Source organism: Rhinatrema bivittatum, chromosome 2 (assembly GCF_901001135.1).
Source record: "Rhinatrema bivittatum chromosome 2, aRhiBiv1.1, whole genome shotgun sequence".
Taxonomy (NCBI): domain Eukaryota; kingdom Metazoa; phylum Chordata; class Amphibia; order Gymnophiona; family Rhinatrematidae; genus Rhinatrema; species Rhinatrema bivittatum.
In genome coordinates, this window is record NC_042616.1 from 218,665,795 (window position 1) to 218,679,547 (window position 13,753).

The 13,753-nt window shown below is 49.0% G+C and overlaps 1 protein-coding gene across 2 annotated transcripts in view; it reads right to left on the reverse strand.

Annotated features, from left to right (window-relative positions):
- HIBADH (3-hydroxyisobutyrate dehydrogenase) overlaps positions 1-13,753 on the reverse strand; it is a 333,702-nt gene that overhangs the window by 56,326 nt on the left and 263,623 nt on the right. The gene's annotated exons all lie outside the window — the stretch shown is intronic.

A 13,753-nucleotide genomic window follows, 5' to 3' on the forward strand; every position in this document is an offset into this window, starting at 1 on the left:
TGGGGGCAAAGAAAAAGACTAATCACATCAGAAAAGGGGAAATAAAAAAAAAAACAAAAAAAAACAAAAAACAGCGATTCTGAATGACGTTACCCAGTCAAAAAAGGTAGGTTGAGGGGAAACTGTGTGGCCACAATAAAATCTCTCAGTTGTTCGAAAACCCCCCGTATCTATTAATATTCATTACCAAAATATATTTACATGGATATCTAACAACACAAGAAGCCCCCAGAGCTAACACATCCGGTCGCATGATAATAAAAATTTTTTCTATGTTCCTGAGAAGACCTAGCTGAATCAGGAAAAATCCAGATCTTCTCCCCTTTAAATAAAACATCATGTTTGTGAAAAAATAAACTAAGATTATTATCCCTGTCATGCAAAAAGACAAAAGACACTAATAAGGTAGCTTTATTGTGAGAAGACAGAACAGAATTCTCAACAAATTCAGTTATGTTCAAAGAAACTTCCTGCTGAGTTCTGTCCAAGTTTTTTTTTTTTTTTTTTTTTAGTAGATGGCAAGTAAAATACTTTCTGAAGGGGGGGAGGGGGGAATAAGCTGACTCCAGAATTTGCAAAACTTCTTGCAAGTAAAGCTTGAACATTTTAATAGGAGAAAGAAATGGCATTTGATGGGTGTTCAAGATAAGTAGATTCAAGTTCTTTGAAACATTCTCCAGGCTAACTTGTATGATAAAGTAGATTCCATAATTTGTTTAGCCTGCAGTTCTTTAACCTCAGAAACAAGTAGAAATAGAACCTTTGTAGAACAACTAAATGAATTATTTGCTTCTGTGTTTACTAATGAGGATGTTGGGGAGATACTGGTTCCGGAGATGGTTTTCAAGGGTGATGAGTCAGACGAACTGAACCAAATCACTGTGAAGCTGGTAGATGTAGTAGGCCAGATTGACAAACTAAAGAGTAGCAAATCACCTGGACTGGATGGGTATGTATCCTAGGGCTCTGAAGGAACTCAAAAATGAAATTTCATATCTATTAGTTAAATTTGTAACCTATCATTAAAATCATTTATTTATTTTATTTATTTTGAGTTTTTTCTATACCAGCATTCGCGATGGGAATCGCATCATGCCGGTTTACAATTTAACAAGGTGTGACAAAGGGAAATATAATAAGAACATAAACAGGTGCTGAACGAAAAAGTAGCAGTTACAATAAAACAGGGAAATAACACAACTTGGAGTAGTGGAAAGGCGATAGTAATTTAACAAAGAGAACAAACTTGCCAATTAAGAGGTGATTGCAAAGTTATGGAATTGGCAAAGTTGTTGATTACCATGTTAGGAAATCAGAGTCGTATAAGGTGAATTACGGTTCAGTTGTAGTCTGGAAAGGCTTTCATAAATAACCATGTTTTGAGTCTTTTCCTAAATGTTGGAAGGCAGGGTTCCTGTCTCAGATCTGGAGGGATGGAGTTCCATAGTGTAGGTCCAGCAGTGGAGAAAGCCCTGTCTCTGAAGGTTATGTGCTGAGAAGTTTTGGGGTGTGGTACCTGTAGAGATTCTCTGTAGGACTCTCTGATGGGTCTGGCGGAGGTGTGTTTTTTGAATGGGATTTGTAGGTTGAGCGGAGAGAGTTGATGGATAGCTTTGTAGATAGTGGTAATGGACTTATATAAGATTCTATAGTGAACTGGCAGCCAGTGTAAGTCTTTGAGGATGGGCGAAATGTGGTCTCTTCTTCTAGTGTTTGTCAAAATTCTGGCCGCCGTGTTTTGAACCATCTGAAGGGGTTTAATGTGAGAAGACGGGAGATCTAATAGAATGGAGTTACAATAATCCAACTTAGAGAAGATTATTGATTGCAGGACTGTTCTATAGTCATGTGAGTGGAAAAGTGGTTTTATTCTTTTTAAGACGTGAAGTTTGTGAAAGCAGTCCTTGGTAGTTTGATTGATAAATGCTTTTAGGTTTAGCCGGTTATCAATGATAGCTCCTAGGTTTCTTACTTGTGATATTTGAAAGCCGGTTGGTGGATTTGTGGAGAAGTCACTGTTTTCAGGGGAAATTAGAAGGAGTTCGCTTTTTGAAGAATTTAGGATTAGGTTTAGACTGGAGAGGAGGCTGTCAATTTTTAGAAGACAATTTTCACATAAATCAAGAGTTTTTGTGAAGGATTCTTTGATGGGGATGACGATCTGGACATCATCCGCGTATAATGTAGAGATTACTTACCTGATAATCTCGTTTTCCTTAGTGTATGCAGATGAACGCAAAACAAATGGGTATAGTGTGCTCGTGCTAGCAGTTGGAGACGGATCTGACGTCAGCACGGGTACACATACCCCCGCAGGAAGTGCAGCAATTCAGTAATCTTCCTTGCAAAAGCTGTAGCTGACCGATCGATTAAATGAACAGGATTACCCTGACTGATTGATAGTAGCTGGAGACCGCCAGTGTTCTCAACCGGAAGGCGTCGACACCCGGCAGGGTGGATGGCCTATTATAAGAAAAAACATGGCTTACCGTGAGTCGGTGAATCCCCATGTATGCCGGCAGCCGGGCAGGATGCTGAGTCCATCTGCATACACTAAGGAAAACGAGATTATCAGGTAAGTAATCTCTACATTTCCTAGCGTGTAGCAGATGGACTCAAAACTAATGGGATGTACAAAAGCTACTCCCGGACTGGACGGGAGGCTGCCCGAGGACCATTTAGGATTGCCCTCGCAAATGCTGTGTCCTCCCTGGCCTGGACGTCCAGACGGTAGAATCTGGAGAAGGTATGGAGGGAGGACCACGTCGCCGCTTTACATATCTCTGCAGGAGACAGCAGCTTAGCTTCTGCCCAAGAGGCCGATTGCGCTCTGGTAGAATGAGCCTTGACCTGTAGAGGCGGTGGTTTTCCCGCCTCTATGTAGGCTGCCTTGATAACTTCTTTAATCCAGCAGGCGATGGTTGGCCGTGAGCCCGCTTCCCCTTGCTTCTTCCCGCTGTGCAGGACGAACAGGTGGTCCATCTTTCGTACTGATTCTGACATTTCCAGGTATCTGGACAGCAGTCTGCCGATGTCGAGATGGCGTAGCATTCGACCTTCCTCCGACTTCTTCAAACCTTCCGTGGTAGGCAAGGATATGGTTTGGTTGAGGTGAAAGTGTGAGACCACTTTGGGTAAAAAGGATGGAACCGTGCGAAGATGGATAGCCTCTGGAGTGATTCTGAGAAATGGATCACGACAGGATAGTGCTTGTAGCTCTGAGATGCGGCGTGCTGAACACACAGCCAGCAAGAACACCATCTTCAAGGTTAACAAACGGAGGGACAGGCCTCGAAGGGGCCTGAAGGCTGATCCCGCCAAAAATTCCAATACTAGGTTGAGATTCCACAAGGGCACTGGCCACTGCAGTGGCGGGCGAATGTGTTTGACTCCTTTCAGGAAACGTGAGACGTCTGGGTGTTTGGCAATGGTGTTGCCGTCACTCCTGGGACCGTAGCAAGACAGCGCTGCTACCTGAACCTTGATGGAGCTGAGGGACAGACCCTTCTGAAGCCCATCTTGTAGAAAGTCCAAAATGATAGGAATCTTAGCGGCATGCGAGTTGGTGCCGTGAGAGTCGCACCAGGCTTCAAAAACTCTCCAGATCCTGATATATGTGAGGGATGTGGAGAACTTGCATGCTTGGAGAAGTGTATTTATTACCGGCTCAGAGTATCCTCTTTTCTTCAGTCTAGCCCTCTCAATGGCCAGACCGTAAGAGAGAATTGAGCTGGATCCTCGTGGAGGATGGGACCTTGCTGCAGCAGGTCCCTGTAGGGAGGCAGAGGTAGAGGGTTCCCTGTCAGTAGTCTTCTCATGTCTGCGTACCAGGGTCTTCTTGGCCAGTCCGGGGCCACTAGAAGAACTAGGCCTCTGTGTCGCTGAATCCTGTGTACAATGGCGCCCAGCAGGGGCCATGGAGGAAAGGCATATAGCAGGATCCCCTGAGGCCATGGCTGTACCAGGGCATCGATCCCCTGAGCCCGAGGATCCCACCTGTGGCTGAAATATCTGGGTACTTGAGCGTTGGACCTGTCTGCTAAGAGGTCCATGGCTGGCGTTCCCCATTGATCCACAATTATCTGAAAGGTTGTGGGTGACAGCTGCCACTCCCCCGGGTTTAGGCTTTCTCTGCTGAGGAAGTCTGCTGTCGCGTTGTCCTTCCCGGCAATGTGGACGGCGGAGATGTCCTGGAGATTTGCTTCTGCCCAAATCATCAGGGGAGTTATTTCCAGGGACACCTGTTGGCTTCTGGTTCCGCCCTGACGATTGATGTATGCCACCGTGGTGGCATTGTCTGAAATCACTCTGACCGCTCTGTCGCGAAGTCTGTGGGCAAATCGCAGGCACGCTAGCCTGACTGCCCGTGCCTCTAGTCTGTTGATGTTCCACCTCGACTCTTCTCTGGTCCACCGCCCTTGGGCGGTGAGTTCCTTGCAGTGTGCTCCCCATCCATTCAGGCTGGCATCTGTGGTGAGCAGAATCCAGATTGGGGAGGACATTCTTGACCCCCGGCTCATGTGGCTGGGCTGCAACCACCACCGTAGCTGATACCGCACTCTGGCCGGTAAAGGTAGGCGTACGGTGTAGTTCTGTGATCGTGGGCTCCATCGAGATAGAAGGGCGCGTTGCAACGGTCTCATATGAGCCCGCGCCCATGGCACCACCTCCAGAGTGGACGCCATGAGGCAGAGGACCTGTAATTAATCCCGAGCTGTGGGCCGGCTGGCGCTCAGCAGGGCCTGTAGATGACTCTGGAGTTTTGACTTTCTCTTGGAGGTCAGGCTGACCTTGTCCTCTCGGGTGTCGAATTGTACCCCTAGGTATTCCAGCGACTGGGACGGCTGTAGGGAGCTCTTGTTTATGTTGACTACCCATCCGAGGCTTTCCAGAAGAGCTATAACTCTGTTGGTTGCCCACTCGCTCTCCTCTGGTGACTTTGCCCTGATCATCCAATCGTCCAGGTAGGGATGGACGAGAATTCCTTCCGCCGCCACTACTACTATGACCTTGGTAAAGATCCGCGGCGCGGTGGCTAACCCAAAGGGTAAAGCTCGGAACTGGAAGTGCTGATTCAGGACTTTGAAGCGTAAATAGCGTTGGTGATCCCGATGGATTGGGATATGTAAATAGGCTTCCGACAGATCTAGGGAGGTGAGAAACTCCCCTGGCTGTACTGAATTCTTGACCGACCGTAGAGTTTCCATGCGAAAGCTGGGGACCCGTAGGTGTCGGTTGACTGACTTGAGGTCCAGGACGGGCCTGAAAGTGCCCTCCTTCTTGGGTACAATGAAATAAATGGAATAATGCCCAGAATTTATCTCTCCTGCAGGTACTGGGATTATGGCTTTTAGGGCCAGGAGCCTCTGTAAGGTCACTTCTAGTGCCGCTGCCTTGAGCGGTGAACAAGGAGAAATGCGAGAGCTGATTCCATGTCTGCTCCCTGGGTGTTGGTTCTCGCCTGTGATAAACAGGAGCGCGTCACCACGGTGCAGCAGGTCGCGATTCGTAGGGACATGGCTGCTACCTCAAAAGCTTGTTTCAGAATGGTGTCCATGCGTCGGTCATGCGAATCCTTGAGGGCCGCTCCCCCCTCAACCGGAATGGTGGTGTGCTTCACTATTGCGTTAACTATGGCGTCTACCTTGGGGCACGCCAGCAGCTCCTTGGACGCCGGATCCAGAGGGTACATGCCTGCCAAGGCCCGACCCCCTTTAAATGAGGCCTCCGGTGCCTTCCATTCCAGATCGATTAGCTGCTGTGCTGCCTGTAGGAGGGGAAAATGGTAAGCCGGTTGGCGCAGGCCCTCTAACAGGGGGTTCATTTTAGGGTCCCCTGGGGTATCCTGGCCCGGAATGGCCAGTTCCGATAGGCATTGTGAGACCAGGCCTGAAAGATCCTCTTTCCGAAAGAAGCGCCTCATGGTCCGATAAGGCTCTATCTCCGAGGGAAGTTCACCCTCCTCGGGGGGCTCCTCACTTTCCTGGGAGCAATCCGAATCCCCATAAGCGGGGCTGTCGGGTGGTGAGTGGCTGCGCCTAGGTCTGGAGGGTCCAGGGACCGGATCAACCGGGACGGAAAGACCCATTCGAGGAGCAGACTGCATCTGGACAAAGGCGTGAATCCCTTTGAATAATTCCACCCAGGAAAGCGAAGCTGGATCTGGCCGTAGGGGCACCAGGTCTCTCGGGTTCCCTGGTTGCTCGCCGCGGCCTGCTAAGTCCGGTGTGCTCCCTGAGGAACCGCTGGGCTGGGGCCGGTCCTGTCCTGGAACTCCCATGGCCTCCTCACATTGGGCACATAGTGAGTCTGCTTCCTCGCTCTGTGTGGCTCTGAGGTTGCATGCTGAGCAAAGGCTTAGAGCTTTCATGCCAGATTCTGGAGGTGCCGGCTCTGCGGCCGCATGGGCTCTCTTATGCTCCATTCGCCTGAAATTCGGTGTCGCCCAATAAAGTGCACCTAACAAGAGCACTTAACAGCATGCGCCGATGAATGGCGTCTTAGAAATGTGCGCCTATACACGTGCGCCTATACACGGGCGTCTTATAAACGTGTGCCTATACACGGGACGTCTTATAAACGTGCGCCTATACACGGGCGTCTTATAAATATGCGCCTGTACACGTGCGCCTATTCACGGGCGTCTAATAAACGTGCGCCTGTACACGTGCGCCTAGAAATGGGTGGCTTACAATGTGCGAACGTGCGCCTATCGCGTGCGCTAACAACGTGCGCCTATCCCGTGCGCGAACGTGCGCCTATCGCTTGCGTTTAGCAATTATCGGCGAAGGTTAGTAGGCAGGCAAAATGGCGACCTCCTTGGCGTTCTGCCTCGTAGGCAGGCCCAGTTAGTCCACACTTCCTCGGAGACCAAGTAAAGATATATGCCTTACCTTGTCTTCGGCGCTTCCCGGCTGTGACCCGGGCGGTCTCCAGCTGTGGGGGGAGAGTGTGAATACCTTCACCGCCGCGCATAAGGAAGTGCGCCGCTGCCTCTAGGCCGCTCCCGAACCCGTCTCGCTCGGGGGCCAAGTCCACGCCGGGACCGAGGCTGCCTCCAGGCCGCACCCGAACTCGTCTCACTCGGGGGCCAAGCCGCGCCCGAGCCCTTCTCACTCGGGAGCTAGGTCCCTGCCGCGAACCGGCCACCGGACCGAGGCTCTCGCTTCCGAGGGACCACGGAAGTCAGCTCAGGAAACAACTGGGTAAGTGACCGCCTGGTATCACCACAGGAGTGCGGGGCTTGCTTCATAGGTTTCTTCTAGGAATTTAGTCGTTTAGAATTTGGAAACACGCTCAGCGAGCGTGAGGTAGCTCCAAACTGCTTTGGAGACAGAAATTACTGAATTGCTGCACTTCCTGCGGGGGTATATGTACCCGTGCTGACGTCAGATCCGTCTCCAACTGCTAGCACGAGCACACTATACCCATTTGTTTTGAGTCCATCTGCTACACGCTAGGAAAAAAGTGTTTGAGGTTCAATTTGGTTAATAGTTGACAGAGGGGGAGAAGGTAAATGTTAAAGAGCGTGGTCTTTAACATTTACCTTCATGCACTGAATCTTAACTGGAGGGTGGCCAATGTAACCCCAATATTTAAAAAGGGCTCCAGGGGCAATCCGGGAAACTATAGACCATTGAGCCTGACTTCAGTGCCGGGGAAAATAGTGAAAACTAAAAAGTCATGGGATAGGAGGCGATGTCCTTCTTGGATTACAAACTGGTTAAAAGACAGGAAACAGTAGGATTAAATGGTCACTTTTCTCAGTGGAAAAGGGTAAACAGTGGAGTGCCTCAGGGATCTGTACTTGGACCAGTGCTTTTCAATATATATATATATATAAATGATCTGGAAAGGAATATGATGAGGTTATCTAATTTGCTGATGATACAAAATTATTCAGAGTAGTTAAATCACAAGTGGATTGTGATAAATTGCAGGAGGACCTTGCGAGACTGGAAGATTAAATTTCATCTGCCATTTGGATGCCCAATGTGGACAAGTGCAAGGTGTTGCATATAGGGAAAAATAACCCATGCATTACTTACACGATGTTAGGCTCCATATAGCAAATGTTGCTTACCTGATGTAACAGGTGTTCTCACAGGACAGCAGGATGTTAGTCCTCACAAATGGGTGACATCGAGGATGGAGCCCTGTACGGAAAACTTTTCTGTCAAAGTTTCAAAAAGCTTTGACTGACACTGGCACACTGGGTGCACTGAGCATGCCCAGCCTGCAATTATCCCTGTGAGCCACAGGTGTCTCCCTCAGTCTCGTTTTATAGCTAAAAAGCGCAAGCGAAACTAAAATAAAAGTATACAGACCCAACTCCGCGGGGTGGCGGGCGGGTTTCGTGAGGACTAACATCCTGCTGTCCTGTGAGAACACCTGTTACATCAGGTAAGCAACATTTGCTTTCTCACAGGACAAGCAGGATGGTAGTCCTCACAAATGGGTGAGTACCGAGCTGAGGATGCCCGGGAATGCACCAGATACACCGCAGATGCGCAAAGGCGTAACGACTGAGGTGGAAATGGGAACGGAGGGCATCCGCAACACCATAATGGGTTCGTGGAAGGATGTTGGGGTAGTGAATTGAAAAAAGTAAGAGTAGGCGGACTGGCCAAACATGGAGCATGCCGGCTAGTCAAATGTAAGCAATAATAGGCTGCGAAGGTATGGAGAGGACTCCAGGCTGCAACCTGATAAAAAAGTACAAGCAGCAGTAACCAAAGGGAAGCTGTTAAGGCTAAGACGGACACAACAGTATGTGGATACCCACAGTGTTGTAGTGAAATGTCTGCTTGTTGGTAGGAAAGGAAATATAGACCACTTAATCAGAAGGATTAGGTCTGTGTGGCCACTGGAAGTAGCAGCTTGACCCTTGCATGAAGGAAAGAGTCAAGTGGAATTCACATGGAATGCAGTGCAATGTAGATAGAATGTAAGCGCAGCATTACTGTCCAGGAATGTGGAAAACCCACTCTCTCCCTAGGGCGAGAGAGAGAGGTTAGGAAAAATTAATAGAGTATTTCCTGAGGAAAGGAGATACAACATCTACCTGAAAAGGATAGAAAGTTGAATGCGTAGAACTACTCAGTGGCAGAGGAACGGAGTCAGGTGAGTATGGAAAGAGTGCATAACTCACGGACCCTGCTGGCAGGAATGACATTAAGAGGGAAAGAAGTTCCCTTGCCAAACTGTGGAAGAGAGGAATGGAAAGGCTCAAACGTAGAATGTATGAGACTTATAAGGAGAATATATATGTTCATTCCGTGATTAGAGAAATAGAGGCGGCTTGATCAGTGGATAATCCATGGTAAGCCGACTCAGAGAGGTTTACCGTAAACGGGAACCCAACTCCCAAAACGATACACCTCCTAAGAGAAAGGTGTAACTATGTGGAGGATGTCTGGAGAACAGAATCCAAGGGAGTAAGAAAAAATGGTGGAAAAGTAAAAGGGGTAATACCTCTTTTTTTTTTTTTTTTTTTTTTTAGCGTCAGGAGGTAAAGCCTGCCATATTAAACGGCAAGATTTATGTTTAGAAGGTTTTGTGACGCTACCAGAACCTAAGAACATCAGTAAGTCTATGATTTGGGACTGACTGGTGAGAGAATAAAAGGTTACTGATATGATGGATTGAGAAGTATGGGAAAGCATACTGATCTCAGTCAGGGAGTGGGGAAAAGAATACTGAACCCCATCCCAGTTCAACATTAGAAGAATGCTGGCTACGAGAGGCAGCAGAAGAGATATATTGAAGAGGCCTTTGATGGAAGAAAAGGCATCTAAGGGAACGCATAGGAAACATGTGCAGGGAGCAGAACCTGTGCATCGTATGGAATGATGCAGACGCCAAGGAAAGTTTAGTTAAACTCAGCGTTAAAAGATTTGCCCTGTACACATGTAATTGAGACCATTCGAGAGGATAGAACCTACGTGGAGAAGGTCTGATAGAGCGTTCATTAAATCTCTTAGATATGTGGCCCAAGGACGCATGAAGTGAACAAGGGCCAAGGGTAGAGCTGCGCAGCTGTCTAGCAGAGCAGCTAAGAGGTAATGCGTGCTTATGAGTTGGAAAGCACATTGTCCCTATGCTGTCTGTCTGTATGCACAAAGAATTGTTGCAAAAGCAGTATTGGAAGGCATAAGGGCATAACTCATGGGTGTAACGTCCAGGAAGTTTATGAGAAACTATGCTGGAGTGCAATAGATGCATAATGGGTTGACAGCTTTCAGGAGAAACTTTATAACCCTAAGGAATTGCGAGCATGAGTCGAAGGAGACTAGGTCCTAGTTCGAACTGGGATAAGAATCAGGGACGAAAGCAATGAAACCACTTAGGTCCATTGAGTATAGAATGTCACTGAATATAACCCATAGCAGTTTTGAATTATGAGAAAAATGCATAGTGGGAAGAAACCCCATAGCCCAACCATGAAAAGTTGAAAGGCTGAGGTTATGGAAAATATGCGCAGGGACATATAACAATGTATCAGAATGTCTGTGCGCATGCTGGACAAGAGGGTCTTAAGACTGTGGTGTCCAGAAGTGTTACAGAAGGGATTTATGGCAGTGACAGTAATCCCAGTTAGTAAATGTATAGTGAGTCCTGAAAAAAGTGAGAGCTCCTTGCATGTACTGAAAGTGGTTAGCAGTAGTCTATGCAAGGAAAGTGAATGATGTTACACTCCGCAGAGAAAACAGCATTCACCAACAGTGACGCAAGAGACAGTTCACTTACCGAAGCTGGTGCCAGCGGCAGAGCTTGGGGTTGTAATGTTGACTCACCATAAAGCACATAGAAACATTAAAATAATGTACTTACTGCAGTATGGAGTGATGGTAACCAAAGATACCATTGTACCTGTGACGTCTAAAGAAAGTTGGATTTTCTTAGGTCCAGGATGTGCGGAGAGTAACTATTTTCTGTTAAAAGAAAGAATAGTGCAATTAAAACTCCCCAACCCCCCTCCCTTCTCCCCTCTGCACTTCGTAGCGCCTGGGGGAGTGTACCGGGACTTTGGTACAAGGTGGGGTGGCCGCTCTGATATCTGACCAGATGGGAGACCAGGAGGTGTCCCAATGGAGGATATCATGTAGGCTCCTGCAGGTGTGTGAGCGGTAAGTGGTACCCGCATTTCTGTATGCTGTACAAGGAGACACTGAGACCTGTGGCCAGGCCTCAAGGTGGACTTGTACATGGGGCAATGGTTGCTGAATCTCATGTTTAGCAGATCAGCCAATGCAGCTGGACCTTGGTTGGGAGGGAACCAAGAGTCAGAGCATTGGTCGGCACAGGGACTTGTTACTGACAAGAGAAGAAGCCCTGCTGCAATCCCAAGAAGATAGAGGGGTTCTCCTGATATTGTGGCTAACATAGCTAACATAGCGATATGTGACACTAATACAGTTCTAAAAGGCACATGACCCAGAACTTTTCGAACCACGGTCCGAATGGGAGAACACAACTCTATGGGAATGCCGCCGAAGCGGGTACTTACCATCCGACGTGGATCGCCGCAAGACGAGCCGGTGAAGATTGTTGACTCCGACGGTCTCCGGAGTCCTCGAGGGTAAGGCCGGGGACGTAAACGTCCATCTCGCTCTGAAACCCGGTATGGTGGCACAGGTACAGAGGAGACAGGCCAGGCGTGAGTGGCGTTTAGACTGCTAAGTGTAACAGATGGCCATAGTCCCACACCACTTGACGGTGGGGCACGCCAGGAACAGAGGAGCCCTAACGGAACTCATGTTCCCTTCCCTCGTCACAGCGGCTCGATGTGTCGTGACGCCAATGCAAAAGCTGTCGGACCTGGATCCGGAAGTTCTGGATCACCAAGGACTGCCAAAACTGTAGGAACAGTGCTGATGGCAGTGGTGATGTCGCTCTGCCCGAGCGTTGTCCAGCCTGGAGAAGGATGGCACCGATGTGCTGGATGGCGTCAGCGGCGGACGATCACGATGTCGGCGATGATGGGTGCCACGGTGCTCGGCCCGGTCTTTCCCCAGCGCCGAGATGGAAGCCCTCGTCGTCCTGGAAGGCGATCGATGACGAACTGTCAGCACGCCTGCTCTGCTCCTGACACAATGGAGTGTCTTAAGCTAATACGGGGCTTAAAAAAGAACCCAAAGCGTGGAGCAATGTGAGGAGACGAGGGTATTATGTGGCGGTGCTATGTCGGTATTGACGATATTGAAGGCAACCTAAGGTGCTTCGAGGATATCATCAAAATGGGTATGAAAAATCGTCGATGACTGGCCAGGAGAATGATGACAGTGACAGCAGTGGCATAGGTATCTTTGAAACGATGTGGAATCGAATAATCGAAAAACATTGCCGTTATTGAAAAAGATACCGGCATCGACTGAGTCGAAGTCGAATCAATAGGGCGTCAAGGACACCGAAGGAAAACGGAGGTGTCGAGGGCATCGATGCATGGAGGCGGGCATTTATGCCGTTTGTGGCATGGCCACGGGCATCAACTATAGGGCCACAGACGTTGACGGTATCGATTTGGACAGACTCAGATTTCCAAGTGTACATGGCATCGGTGCCCCAGACATGTGTGTCGGTGGCATCGATATGGACATGTATGGAATCGATGGCATGGATCTCCCAATCGATGAATTCCATCCCGGCATCAACGCCAGTCCTGGAATCGGCATGGGCATCGATGCCAGCCATAAGGCTGGCATTGGCATCAACGCCCATCCACGGAATCGAGCCGGCATGGATATCCACCGATGGGACCCACCTGGGCATCGAATTTCACCGATGGGAGCAGCCTGGCATCGACTGCCCTCGATGGATGCATTCTAACATAGATGCCCATGGATGAAACACCTGGGCATCGGTGTCCATCGATGCAAAAGGACCTGGCACCGATGCCATCGACGGACGGCCATCCGGCACCAATGCCATCGACGGACAAGCCATCCGGCACCGATGTCCATCGATGGGGACCATCCGGCACCGATGTCCACCGATGGGGACCATCCGGCATCGATGCCCACCGACGAATCGATGTGGCACCGATGCCAACCGATGGAAAAGGGCTGGACATCGGTGGGGAGGATGGGGCATCGATGGCATCCACAAAAGGGGGGGTGGCATCGATGAAGTGACCCTGGGATCGTTAAAAAGTGTCTCGGGCAGCGGTGGCGGCGACCCGAGTATGCATGGCAGTGACTAACAGCGTGTGCGTCAATGGCATGCATCCGGGTAGGGACGGCACCGAGGAAGCCCAAGGAAAAAAACAGTGCGTAGGAGGAAAAAGCCTGGTAGCACTGAAAAGCAAAAAACATGGATAAAGGCATCAGGGCACCGTGGGGGGAGGGGCGCTGATGACATATAAAAGCCCAGGGCGGTTTAGGAGGGTCCCGGTGTAGCGATAGGGTATCGACTGCGTGAGGGTACCAGGGAACGAAGGACTTGAAGCTACAGAGGTCCTAAAGTTAAGGAAAAAATCCCTACCCCACTAGCATAAGCAAGCAGAGTGTCACAGAGATACTCGCAAGCTGTTTAAAGCTAACTGAAAAATGGGGGAAGGGAAGGCTTCAGTCAGTTAACAGCCTTAAGATAGTGACAGGAACCGACCGAAAAATAAGAATTAGTACTCACCGAGCGTCGTAAAAACGTACGCGGAGGGAGACCTGTGCAGGGAAAAGTGTTTTTTGAAGTGAAAAGTTAAGTGTTTCCATGAGGTAATTAGTTAAAAAATCCTCACAGAGCTCCAACCGCTATG